Raw genomic sequence first — 15266 nt, forward strand, 5'->3', positions numbered from 1 at the left:
TAATTCAAAAAGGTAAGGGCTGCATTATTATTCATGAGATGTTGCCTGACGACATTTCGTGCATTTAATTCCGCTGCTCTATCGATCGCTCCATACATTCAGTCTGAAACTGCCATACTAGAAATAATTTGTGCTGACGTCAAAATGAGGGGTATTGTACAAAATAAATTAACCAGCAATTGGAACGTCTCTAACCAATCAGAGTATCAAAGCCAATGACGTGATTCATGTAGGCTAGCTCTGGCCCAACACATCAGTTTCTGGGACCAATCAGAATTGTCAGAATGTTTTCACATTCTTAAGACGTCGGGGAGGAAAGCAAATCCAGACTCATGGTGGAGAAGAAACGCTAGGGGGCGTTGTGTTTGGCCGGAGCGATGTGGATGGGTAGTCAGGCTAACTGTGATGTGGATGGGTAGTCAGGCTAACTGTGATGTGGATGGGTAGTCAGGCTAACTGTGATGTGGATGGGTAGTCAGGCTAACTGTGATGTGGATGGGTGGTCATGCTAACTGTGATGTGGATGGGTAGTCAGGCTAACTGTGATGTGGATGGGTAGTCAGGCTAACTGTGATGTGGATGGGTAGTCATGCTAACTGTGATGTGGATGGGTGGTCATGCTAACTGTGATGTGGATGGGTAGTCAGGCTAACTGTGATGTGGATGGGTAGTCAGGCTAACTGTGATGTGGATGGGTAGTCAGGCTAACTGTGATGTGGATGGGTAGTCAGGCTAACTGTGATGTGGATGGGTAGTCAGGCTAACTGTGATGTGGATGGGTAGTCAGGCTAACTGTGATGTGCAGGAAGGAAACAAAGGAGCTGCCACCATGAAACAGTTATCTCATGCTTTTAATAGACTGGCCTTGCATCCACAGAAGTACATAGGCTACAGCATGCGTACATGTTTTTTTACTTTTTTTGTTTGTTGGAAAAACAGTTAATTTATTTATTTATTAACATATGCACTTAAACATGTAGCCTAATTCATGTAGCCAGGCATATATAGTAAACAGAAAACTATAAAACAGGTCTACATTCATATTCTGTTTTCTAGATACAGTTTGAATACAGTGGCAGTTGGGACTTTTACTGATTTCTCCATTAATGTTTATGACAGGAAAATATTAGTCTTTTACAACAGTATACTAACACCTGGTGGAAACGTTTATGATTTTGGGATCATATGATCTCCACAGAAAAAGCTTTGTTCTATCCGCAAACAACAACAGAACAGCTATAATTTTGAGACATGTATAATACAATTGTATTTCCATAACAGATGTGCAGCCTGCATACAGTGTTGATATTTACAACAACCACAGAAGATCTACAGTAAAGGAGAGGCTGATATTTGGCAATTCAGACAGGAATTTGTTTTTGCATTTTCAGTAATCAAAATATTCACAGTAAATGTATATCTACCACTCTACCATAGAGCTTTATAGCTAGCTGTTACTAGAAGGTGTCTAATGTCATCTGGTCATTGGTCAACGGTGCCTGAGGGTCAGGGGTTAGGATGCGGCAGCTGGAGAGTTGAGTAAAGCCCATTGTCTCTCCCTGTGAACGTGCTGGGAATGTCCTGTTGCTCCTCCTACAAAGACATTAACTATAGTCACCATATTACACTGGAAAATCTCACATGGGGCTGTGGAAAATTCAATTGAAAATGTAAAAGAGCCTAGTCTGCAGGGGCCTCATTTATAAACGTTGCGTACGCACAAAATTTCCCCCAAAACATGCATGCGCCCGTTTCCGTTTATAAAAACTGATCTTCACGTGAGAATGTGGAGTTCTCCCGCTAACTTTAGACCATGCGTACACACAGTTTCTAGTGGTTGAGGTACTGCATTGCAAGAAGGCATATGTAGCTTACATTTCCATTTTAGTCATTTAGCAGACGCTCTTATCCAGAGCGACTTACAGTTAGTGAATGCATACATTTATTTTTTTCCTACCCCCTGTGGGAATCGAACCCACAACCCTGGTGTTGCAAACTGAATGCTCTATCAACTGAGCTACATCCCTGCCGGCCATTCCCTACCCTACCCTAGACGCTGGGCCAATTGCACGCCGCCCCATGGGTCTCCTGGTCGCGGCCGGCTACGACAGACCCTGGATTCTAACCAAGATCTCTAGTGGCACAGCTAGCACTGCGATGCAGTGCCTTAGACCACTGCGCCACTCGGGAGACTTGTACTAGTAGCCTTGTGGAGGAATATATGATGACACTCTGATTCAGAATAATAAAATGGGTAGCAAAATATAATAACAAGATGCAACCATTTGCAGTTAATTAGAAGCGCGAAAATCTATTTATTTTATATTTGCATTCTAAAATAATTAGGTGTGCTTGCCCAGCAAAGCACAACTCTAGATTTCTTACATACTCTTATTATAATTATTATTACTATTATTATTATATTTATTTCGCTCGCTCTAAAGTTTAAACGATTTAAGCTATTAAAAAGAAACCAACTTCCAGACTGCCTCAACTTAGATTGCTTGTCAAAGGATTTTTGATGCTGTGTATACTTTTTGAGCTATAACCATTTAAAATTTTCATAAATTAACCAGGTTTGAATGAGAACCATAGCAATCAATATATTTTTATTTATTTATTACTTTTATTTATACAGGGTGGGTCAGCATTGAGACCAGGGTCTCATTTTCAAGGGAGCCCTGTGGACATACAATAAATAATATCAATACAGTAAATACAGCAAGATTAATCAAAACAAGGGCCCAAAATCGACCCCTTTCGTGATATTGAGAACGCAGCTACTGACCACAACCACACAACAACTGACCATGACCACACAACTACCGACCACAACCACACAACTACTGACCACACAACTACTGACCACAACTACGGACCACAGCCACTGACCACAACTACTGAACCACACAACCACTGATCACAACCACACAGCTACTGGCCACAACCACAGAATACTGACCACAACTACTGACCACAACTACTGACCACAGCAACTGACCACAACCACAAAACCTCTGACCATAACCACACAGCTACTGAGCACAACTACTGACCACGACGACTGACCACAACTACTGACCACAATCACAGAACACTGATCACAATCACAGAACACTGATCACAATCACAGAACACTGACCACAACTACTGACCACATCAACTGACCAGAACCACACAACTACTGACCACAACTACTGATCACAACCCCAAACTACAGACCACAACTACTGACCACAGCTACTGACCACAACCACAAAATGACTGACCAGTATTGACCCCAACTACTGACCACACAACTACTGACCACACAACTACTGACCACACACCTACTGGCCACAACCACACAACTACTGACCACAACCACACAAATACTGACCAAAACTACTGACCACACAAATACTGACCAAAACCACACAGCTACTGACTATAACTATTGACTACAACCTCAGAACTACTGGCCACACGACTACTGACCACAACTACTGACCACAACCACACAGCCACTGACCACAACTACTGACCACACAACTACTGAACCACACAACTACTGACCACAACCACACAGCTACTGACTATAACTATTGACTACAACCTCAGAACTACTGACCACACGACTACTGACCACAACTAATGACCACAACCACACAGCCACTGACCACAACTACTGACCACAGCTACTGACCACACAGAGAAAACGACTGACCACAACTACTCACCACAACCACCCAACTACAGACCACACAACTACTGACCACAACCATACAGTTACTGACCACAACTACTGACCACAACCACACAACTACTGACCACACAACTACTGACCACAAATACTGACCACACCCAGAAAATGATTGACCACATACTACAACAACTGACCACAACCAGATAACTACTGACCACACAACTAATGACCACAAACACACAACTACTGACCAAAACGATTGACCACAACTTATTGACCACGTCCATACTGTAGGGCCCAAAGAACCAGCAACAGAACAACACAACTACTGACCACAACCACACAACTACTGACCACATAACTACTGATAACAACTACTGACCACAACCACACAACAACTACTGATCACAACTACTGATCACATCCATACTGTAGGGCCCAAAGAACCTACAACACAACCACACAAAACACAACTACGACCAAACCGATTGACCACAACTACTGACCACTACTTACCACAACTATTGAACCACAACTACTTACCACAACCACAAAACTACTGACCACAACTACTGACCACAACCACAAAACTACTGACCACAACTACTGACCACATCCATACTGTAGGGCCCAAAGAACCAGCAACAGAACAACACAAATGCTGACCACATAACTACTGACAACAACTACTGACCACAACCACACAACTACTGACTACAACTACTGACCACAACTACTGACCAGATCCATACTTGTAGGGCCAAAATAACCTACAACACAACCACACAACTACTGACCACAACTACTGACCACAGCTACAAACACCACCCCAACAGATGACATGTGCAGACTGACAAAAACGTAGGTGCCTTTAACACAGATTTTTGATATCATTCTTACTTCATAAACTATAAAGCTATAACATTGGGGAATGCAGGCTTCAGCACTCAAAACTGAAATCACTGCCACAAAACTTTCAGAATGTTCAAACTAAAACATTTTGAGAGCTTTAAAACCCATTATATGGCTTATGATTATATAGTACTCACTCTAGCCTACAATGCTAGCCCACTATAACCCACTAGAATAACTCCACACCTACAAACCACCCCAAAGTAGGTCACTATAACTAACACAGAGCCTATGAAAACCTATGACTACAATTGCTACTACTAACATTACTACTGCTGTCACTACTACTACTATTTCACAAGCATAAATACTTCAAGACTAGCAAGCACACCACATTTACTTCAGTAAATGTCCTTTTCTAGTTAGAAAAATACATATTTTCCTATTTATCTAATTTCCATGGTCATTGCAGAATAATCTCCTCACCGTTTCTGACCGTGATGGTTTCATAGCCTATAAGCCTACAACAAGTTAAGATAGGCTACCATTAATGCCATCTGTTATTTAAGTCATGTAGCTCAGTTGGTAGGGTTGTGGGTTCGATTCCCACGGGGGACCAGTATGAAAATGTATGCACTCACTACGGTAAGTCGCTCTGGATAAGAGCGTCTGCTAAATGACTAAAACATAAATGTAATTAGACCCACTTCACAGTAGTAAATAGATAAGCTATTTCAACTATTTTGCTCTATGCGATCCGATCAGTGCAGTTTAACAGTAGGACAGATTCATTTCGGTTCACCTTTTCCATTGACGTTTGTGTCTGAATACTGCACTGTCAAATTTCTCCAATTATAGTCATAACCACTGTAGAATAGATTCCTTACCTTTTTTGGCCATGATGAGTTCATATTCCTAAAGTAGCCATAACATAAATTACCATTTACTTGTGCCTATGAGGCTATAATATCAAGTTGTTGCTCTATGCAACTGAAAGGAAGCGCGGTTTATAACAGTTGAATTTAACAGAAGAACAGACAGTTGATTTTTTTGTATTGAAGTGTGTAGGCTACCACTGTAAGCAGGCGTATACTGTAGTTGTCATTTCTTTCCGAATAGACAATGTTTCAGAATTCACGGGCAGTGCAGCATATTAAAAAGTGAATGCAAAACATTATTGAATTCAAACAATCTGTTTAGAGGTCCACAACAATTTGCAATGGTTTTTTTTCTTTCAGAAATTGTCAGATACAGCAAATGTCACTGTAAACGTTTACAACATTCTGCCAGAGACATTTGATAAAGCTCGCCATTGCTATTTAGAAACTGCCATGGTTTAATTCCAATACTTCCAGTACACAGCTAAAACGGGCGTTATTATCAACATAGAAGGTAAATATGATGGTCGTTTTTCAGGCGGATTGTAATGCTCGTTCATGTGCGAAAAGGTTCAGGATGGGTCTGATTTATAACGGGAAACATGCGTATGTATGGCATCCGCCTAGTTTATAAATCTCAATATTTTTGTACGTGTGCAGTCTTTTCAGAAATGACGCACGCAGATATTTTGTGTGAAATGTACGCAACAGTTATAAATGAGGACCCAGATGCCTTCATCTGACTAACAAGCAACAACAAGTAGTGTTGTGGCACCTCGTTGACGGTTCCAGACACTTGTAGCTGTGTTCTCCTGTTGAGCAAAAAATAACAAGATTGAATTAACATAGCACCAAATGAAACATGTTTTACAAAGCACATTTTTCAGAGCAAAATGATTGTGTGCAGTGTATGTGTTTTTTCACCACACTTGTTTTTGACAGGAAATGAGAAGTGAGAAGCCACAACAAAGTGCAGTTTTTGGAAAGTACTCACTGGTCACATATCAGTTGAACATCTAGCCTAGTTTCGATTTACATTTTGGTTGGAGTTGTCAACTAACGTGATGCAACATGGAATTCAGCAAAACATTTCACCATGTTATTGGATTTAGGTTAAAAGTAGGGTGAAAAAAAAAATACGAAATTCCCTTAGATTGATTACTTTTGCAAATCCAATCAGTCCCACGTTGTCATCACATTACATTTTTTTGTTGAAATTAAGTGTAAACAACATTGATTCAAAATGTTGCCTATTGGGTAGTGATCAGTACAAAACGAATCGAGTCAGACTTAAAGTATGTCAAGTAGCCTGTGTGTTATACATGGTGTTTAGGTATTTAAAAATGTCTCAGTAGATATATAGCATTGCATGTGAAGGGCTTATATAGAACAACTTCCAAACGGACTAATTCGAGGCAGAAAGGAGTTGGAGCACTGAACAGTCACAAGTTCTCATCCTATCCAATGGATTAAAGTGAGCTAAAATCAATCAATTTCTCCCTTTCTTGTTGAGTGCTCCAACTCCTTTCTGCCTGGAATTAGTCCTTTTGGATGTTTTTCCTGGTCAGCCCTTTTCATGCTTTTCGTCATTGTTGTTGAGCACCCCTCCTTTCCCCTTTGTTTGCTGAAGAGTGAAGGCCCACCTGAACTCAGAGCATTGCATGTATTTCTTACATTTACATTTACATTTTAGTCATTTAGCAGACGCTCTTATCCAGAGCGACTTACATTTAGCACATACATTATTTTATCGAACCCTTAGACACCAATTCAGTACTCTGAATGCACCATTTTTACTACAGTGCTTCCAAGTAATTATTCAAATACCAAAAGCTGACAAATAGTCATGACAGCAACTATTTTTTATATTATCTTACCTGAGATGAATTTTCCTCATGATTATGCCACCAAACACCAGGACAGCGACACATGCTGCAACGCCCTGTTATCATCCCAAAATAGAAGAGAGACTGTTGTCTGTGGCCTCTTGCACTTGGGTTCCTGAGAAAGGAAAAATATATATTATGATCTTATATGTGTCTCTTCCGCCATCTTGTTCATTTACATGAAGTCATTGTGTTGTCCACAGTCTCCATTTTAAGACATTATTACATGTATTGATGAGAAAATCCAATATTGTGACTACAGAGATTCTCTCAGTTCTGTCAGATGTAACTTCTATGACAGACGTTAAAAAACAAGACAACAAAACACTCACAGAACATAAAGGTAAGCCAAATACATATTACATATTGAAGGTACTTTTGCACATGACGTGCATTCCACTAAATATGTGGTAATAACATTATGCTGAAGTTCATTTTAAAATGATTAAACACTTACCATTGACAGAAATATGTATGTTTATTTCAGCATTGCCTTCGTCATATGTACAATCACAGGTGTAGTTCCCTTCATCAGATGGTTGTATGTTGGTGATGTGTAGAAACACTCTGTTATTCTCTATCTGTAGTGTGACTCTGGGGTCACAAGTGCTGTTGGTTTGATCTTTCTCAAAGTCTTGTGAGACTCTACACTCATTACCCTCACTCATCATTCTATTTTTTTACATACTACAATACTGATGTTAGTGATTTTTTGGTTTGGGCAGAGAAGAGTGGCATCTGCTCCTCCGGTCTCCAATGTTTTCCTCTCGAGTTACTGTAAACACGAAGGGAAACAGATTGTGAGTATATTGTTTAATGAGATCAGTTTGATTGAGCATGAGTAGTACTTTCAATTCTCATTGATAAAAAGTCCCCATTTCAGTCTACAGAAATTACTACAGACCCAAAATGACGTTTTCTTAATGGTAAAAGGAAACCTGGCACAAGAAAAGTAACTTTACTGAGCTATTGCCCAAATGATGACGACCCAAAGTTCATTAATGAACTTATACTAAAACTACTCTCAATGTAAAGGTAATATTAAATGGGGGTTTAACTGTGTACGGGATGTAACTCTAGACAAGTCATCGACTAAACTATATGGTCTTCCTAACATGTCTAAGGTATTAAACCACAACATCAAAGAGATGGTCTGTGTGAACTGTGGAGATATAAACATCCAACTGAAAGACAATACTCCCTATTACTCACACGTCCAAAACTCATATTCAATCATTTACTTTTTTTATTGTAAACTTTGCTTTAATTGACTGTGTTTCTGAATGTAAATACTTCCTAGAATAATTACGGACAATAGCCCATTTTCTTTCACGTTTAAGGTCAAACCTCCTATGCCAAAAGCAAAGACCTAGCGATCCAACACAATGTTTCTTGGAGATAAGGAGTTTACCTCATTTCGCAACACACAGATAGACATGTTTTTGGAAATCAATGTAGACAATGAAGTATGCCCAACTGTTGTCTGGGAAGCTCTTAAATCATACATGAGAGGTTGTATCATGTCTTACTCTTCACAGAAGAAAAAGAAGACCCATAAAGAATTAGAAATACTAGAACAGAAAATCCACGACTTAGAAAGAAAACAACGTTTAGATAGAACATGTTGACACCCTTTAACAGTTGAACACTTTGAAGCTTGAATATAATCACAATAAATGCACACCCTCTGCAGAGATTGCTGCCATGAAATCCAAGCAACAATATGTTGAGCGAGGTGAAAGTGCAGGGAAATGCCTTGCTTGGCAAATTAAGAAAGAGGAAGAGGAATGAACCATCCATAGCATTGGAACCCCAGATGGTAGCATAACAATGGATCCATCCGGGAAATTAACTCAGTCTTTAAAATATTTTATCACAAACTGTATCAATCCAAAAACAAAAGTTCAAAGAAATATATAGACAATTTCCTTAATAAGGCCATTTGACCAATTATGAGTGAACCAGAGAAAATGAATATGGATAAAATATTACCCCTGGTGAACTGTTGGAGGCAATCAATAATCTACAGATTGGGAAATCTCCTAGTAATGATAGATTCCCAGTGGAATTTTATAGACACTTTCATCCCAAATTACTAAAGCTTATGTTACTTATGCTCACAGCAGCTCTAGAGAAAATAAACTTCCCCAGTCCACTATGTTTGGCTACAATCACCTCCTTCAAAAAGAAAGATAATGATCCATTGTTAATACAGAACAGTGAAATGGGCAAAGACACGTATGAAATACCTGGGTGAACTGATACCATGCAGTCTGGAGGAGATATATAAAATCAATTACTCTCCTTTAATAGATAGGAATTGATTCTGATGTTCAGAGATGGATCTCTCCCTATCTCTATGTTAGGTAGGGTCAACATATTTAAAATGATTATATTACCAAGGTTGATGTATTTATTCCAGGCCTTGCCCGTTTCAATTCCATCCAACCTTTTAAATAAAATAAATGGCCTGCTCTCCAACTTTATTTGTAATGGAAAGACCTCGAGAGTAAAATTGACTGTTTTCCACTTCTATAAAGCTGGAGGTCTTGGACTACCTCATATGAAGGATCGTATTACTGGGCTGCACAACTGTGTTCACTAATATAAATAGACAGCAAAATATCCTTGTGGCATGGAAGAGTATTCGAAGCCACAAATGTAAAACCGTAGATGATCTAAAATATATTCACTACTTGGGTCCAAGGCATTGAAGGAAAAAACAGACAATGCAATGAGTCTCAATTCCATTCGTATTTGGGGCAATATAAATTCATGAGGTGGAAAGAACCAATATTGCCAGGCACACATTTGGAATAACCCCACCTTACCTCCAGCATCCCGACACCTTTTAAGTCCTGCTCCCCAAAGTGGCATCATGAATTTTGAACATGTTTACTATGATGGATCTCTACTGTCATTCAATCAATTACATTATCCAAGGGCCGATTTCTTTATGTTCTCACAACTCCAGAAATCATATTCAATCGCTTCAACAAAATCCTGGATGAACCTAAGGCATCTAGCATTAGAAAAATGCTGAAAGTAAGCTAGCTACGCAAAGAAGTTGATTGCCAAGTTATATCAAGGGTTGATTGAAATTCTACCTGATGACTCAGAACCTATAAGGAACAAATGGGAAACAGATCTAAATGAAGAACTTGATGAGAATATATGAAAATGTTCATATCTGCTCCTACAACTTAAGACATGAACTACTGCAATTTAAGATAATTCATAGGACTTACTACACTCCTGCCAGAATGTATGTAACGCACCCAGAAATGTCACATCTCCTCGTTAGAGATGCAAAAGCATAAAGGAACCCTATTACATATGCTGTGATCCTGTGACAAACTGACACCATTTTGGGATAATGTATTGTGCCTATCAATTCATTCTGTCTAGCAATTCATATCCATTCATCTCACGATTATGTTTGTTGGGAAATGTAAATATTGGTGATCAATATCAGAGAAGGTTTTGTAATCTAGGTCTAATTGCTGCAAAGAAATGTAAAAGCCATCAACTGGAAAGCCCCGTACCCACCCTCAATAACAAACTGGAGGATTGAACTATCTAGCTACATCACATTAGACTTACAAAATCAAACATAAACCAGACATATTTGACAGAATTTGGAAATGTTATGTTGACCATCTTAGAGAATGTTTGTATAGTTGACATTTTGTTTTGTGTTGTTGTTTGTGATAAATAAATACAAATATCAAGAGTATGAGTAGCTACTGGTAGTGAAGTAAAAAAGGAAAGTTTATTTTATTGACTAACTGCATTAAAACGGTAGTGAACAATTTGGTTACACTTTACAATACAGTGTGCTTATTACTGTGTAGGTCAACTCCTGTAATCACTCCTGTAATGTTTAGGGCTAGGGTCCAAATTAAATAGATCATCGGGATACATCTTTCTTACACGTCAACAGCTGTGAACAGACCCCACAGCACTAGAAGCAGAGCAAGTCTGGATACACTTCCACACATACTAACCAACTGCAGAACCAAACGTTGACCCGACACTGCCCGCTCAGACCGACTACAGAGTTAGTGACGTCAATACAACGTTACTCCCTCAGTAGAGGAACAAAATAAAACTTAATCAAACCAAAGTGACCCTCCTTTGACTGGGTTGACCCTAGTTGATAATGGACCTTGAGAGCTGAGGAGGAAGTGGTTCGCTGTTTTCTAGCTTCTACCTGTCTTAATGATGCTAGTGCATCTTGGTCTTTGTGATGAGGTCTTTGTAAAGCACTCACCACAGAGAGGTCTTTTTGATCAACCACAGACACATCAACAAGTCCACTTCCCTTCTTTAGACACAAACAATGATAGATTCTGCACCACCATATGGCTATAGGGTGCTTTTTATCAAGCGTAGAACAGATGCAGTTATTGGTTAGTTTCAATCAACAATGAAACGCCAATGTGTACACATTTTGTAGTTTTGACCGCAAATATATTCATTGTTTTTGTATTATTGCAGTATCCATGCTCGTAATGTCACCTATCTCCATCCCCATCCCTGAGCTAATGTGGCTATCATCTGGGCTAAAACACAAAACTCCAGATTGTGGCTTTATCAAGACAGCAGCACCACCTGCCGTTTACTAATTGAAAGACCAAAGAGAAGAGTGGAACGTATTATAGATAATGTTCACTTCTCTTAGGAAATATTGTCTCGAATATTTGATCCTTCATTTATTTCACCTCAATCCATTTCCAAATGATAGACGTGTTGCACTTATATTGATGTAAGGTGTATGAGGTCTTGAAAAAGTAAAAAGTGATGAAAAAAATAGACTTATGGTGTGTTTGGTTGAGTAAATCTTGGGTATCCATTAAGTAAAGTCAAGTCAATCTCTTTGTCGTCATAGCGCCTAGGCTCCGTCTTCAAAAGTTCAGAATGTCCCTTCTGCACAACTGTAACTGTCCCTTTGTGGTAGAGCTGGCTCACCCCCTGGACATTGTGTGCTGGAGTTTGGATTTGTTCTCCTGGTTAACTACAAACCACTAAGTTATTCTTCGGATTGCTTGGCCTGGCTTGTAGCAATGAGTAAGATGGCTAACGCAATTGCAACGAAAAGGCTAACAAGCCGGGTTGGGGGTCGCAACCTTGTATGTCTCGGCTCTGTACATGCCTCGGCTGCTCTCACTCAAATCAGTTTGATGTATTGGGGACTAGGGGACGTGCTGGTAAAAGTGGCTTGCCCCGGGCAGCGGCACTGTTTCCCTAGTAATGGGCGCAGGTTCTCTTGACAATCGTAGCATTCTTGAGGGGCCTTGGTGTTTCCAATAGTGACTTCCTCTCCTCGATGCGGATACCTTGGCTGTGTCCAAGTGGCGGGATGCAGAGATGGATTGGGTCTTTGGTCGAAGCAAATGTCTTGTCTGCTGCCTGGGCGCTGTGTAGCCTGTCTCGGGCAAGTACCGATTGCCTTTCTTCCTAGACTTGTTGATGAAGGGTCCGGTCCCAGCTCTGTGATCCCGGTCATACGTAGACTTTGAGAACCGGGCTAGCCTTTTTGCATAGTGTGCTAGAAAAGTGTTGACTAACTCGCAAAAGCCTAACTAGTATTACTAGTATTCCGCCGCTTCCCCACGGTGGAGTTGCTTGGTTAGCTTTCTTGTTGTAGTGCACGTAGTGTTAAGTTGTTTGGTTATTCAACGGACCATACTGCGGTCAAAGAGGCTAGCTTGTCTCAATTACACTAAAAGCCTCCTGGCTAACGTCGGCTATCATGCTAAACCCTAGCTTTCCCCGATCATGTTATGGCAACCAATTCCTATTTCCAATTTCTGGAATCAGGTAACCCCCAGAGCGAGGGCCTTGGCACGGGTCTATGCGACCAATGCACCCCTCCACAAAACGTTACTGTGGCAACTAGTGCCCCCCATGTTTGGCTACCACAGTTCCAAACGGGGTACTACGCCAGCCGTGCCCCCCATGCCCGGAGGCAAGTGGTTGTTGGTAGCGAAGTTGGAGGGAATGAGCAGGGTTATTATCCCACACACGGTCTCTGTGGTTTGCTATGAACCGGAACATGAGCTGTCTGTCTCAGCTCAATGCTTTTCATGCCCGTTTTGAGGGAGGAAATATCCTCCCGTCTCCAGAAGCAGGCAATCAGAATGGTTCCTATGTCGAAGATCCAGGACGGTTGGTACAGCTGGTACTTCCTGGTTCCGAAAGGCGACGGGACTTTGCGTCCCATTCTAGACATACGTGCACCCTCAGCAAGCACGTCAGAGTCTACAAATTCAAAATGCTCAGCCGGCTTTTACAGCTGATTGGCTGGTGGCAGCAGATTTGAGGGAGCAAGCAGTTACACATCTATGCTGCTACTGTCCGGTATTCAGTCTCTAGGCTTCATAAGAAACCAGAAAAATAGCCGTGTCTGACTCCATCTCACGCATTTCTGTTTCTGGGTCTTGTGCTAGACTCACTTGCATGCTCGTTCTTTTCTATCCCCACGGAGGGTGTCTTGGTTCTGGATGGGTCACAGGTCGTTGTACGTCCAATCCCCTTAATTGCTGCAGCAGCTGGAGCTGGTCTGTGCTGGCCTAGCATCACTGGGACCAGAAGACCAGGGGACCACACTGCCTGTGCTGGGCCCAGCATCCTCTAGGTAACACTTTTATTTGAAGGGTCCATAATAAACCATTTATAAAAGGCCTTTATAAGGTTGTTACAAACTTTTGCTCACCTTTATTAATCATTACTCCCACATAAATGTTAGTAAGCTAGTTGTTCACACATGTAAATATATATTTCTCCTTAAAACATCCTGTGTTGTGTGCTTGTTCTATTACCAGGTACTGAAAGAATGTCTACCAATGGCCAGCCCATCTTTTTTGTGAGAAATTAAATGGTAACTCAAAAACATTTATAAGTATTTATAAAGTATAAATAGCACTTCACTTTAGATTAGGAACGGCAAAAGACTAATGATTAGTAGTAAATTTGGGTGGGTGTAAAGTACTTAAGGAAAAAAATGCTTTAAAGTACTACTTAAGGAATTTTTTGGGGTATCTGTATTTTACTATTTATATTTTTGACTACTTTTATTTCACTCACTACCACATTTTCCCAGACACCCAAAAGTACACTTTATATTTTGAATGCTCGGGCGGGACAGCAATAGGTTCAATTCAAGCACCTATCTATATAACGTGTTGTCATCCCTACTGCCTCTGATTCATGGGGACTCACTAAACACAAATATGGGCGTTTGTAAATGATGTCTGAGGTTGGAGGTGTGCCCCTGTCTGTCAGTAAATTTTTAAAACAAGAACATTGTGTCATCTGGTTTGCTTAATATAAGGAATTTGATGTATAGCATTTACTTTTACTTTGTACTTTTACTCAAGTATGAACACGAGTACATTTTCCCACCACTGTACTTAAGATGTTAAAACCAGATATACTTTTTAGACTAGTATTTTACTGGGTGACTTTTAACTTTTACTTGAGCCATTTTATTAAGGTATATTTACTTTGACTCAAGTATGTCAATTGAGTGCCTCACACTTCATCTATTATTTTATCACTTTTATCACCACAAGACCCAATAAACCTTGCCTCAACAAAAATGCAACACTTGCTATCATTTTGAAATGGGTTGGGTGAAATAATTGAAGATCAATGTACGGAACTGAAAAATAAGTAACCCTGCACATTGACTTGGTACTGGTACCCCTTATATATATCTTCGTTATTGTTATTTTATTGTTACAATTTTCCAAGCACATTTTTCTTACTTACATTTTTATAACTCTGCATTGTTTGGTTTGGGGCTCCGTAAGTAAGCATTACACAGTAAGTCTACATCTGGTATTGGGCGCATGTGGTTTGATTTGATTTGATATTTTGTAAGAGAAGTGAACATGATCTTCACTCCTCTTCTCTTTGGTCTTTCAATAAGTAAACAGTGAGTGCTACTGTCTTGATAAA

The 15266-nt window shown here is 40.1% G+C and overlaps 1 long non-coding RNA gene across 1 annotated transcript; it reads right to left on the reverse strand.

The window, feature by feature from the left end:
• Positions 1-713: 713 nt before the first annotated feature.
• Positions 714-7357, reverse strand: LOC123485500. Its single transcript, XR_006659028.1, has 3 exons — positions 7293-7357; positions 6191-6227; positions 714-1593 (listed from the first exon to the last, which is right to left on the reverse strand). It is a non-coding gene; the product is annotated as an uncharacterized LOC123485500 (long non-coding RNA).
• Between the last annotated feature and the right edge of the window lie 7909 nt (positions 7358-15266).

Source organism: Coregonus clupeaformis, unplaced genomic scaffold (assembly GCF_020615455.1).
Source record: "Coregonus clupeaformis isolate EN_2021a unplaced genomic scaffold, ASM2061545v1 scaf0713, whole genome shotgun sequence".
In the NCBI taxonomy this organism is placed as follows: domain Eukaryota; kingdom Metazoa; phylum Chordata; class Actinopteri; order Salmoniformes; family Salmonidae; genus Coregonus; species Coregonus clupeaformis.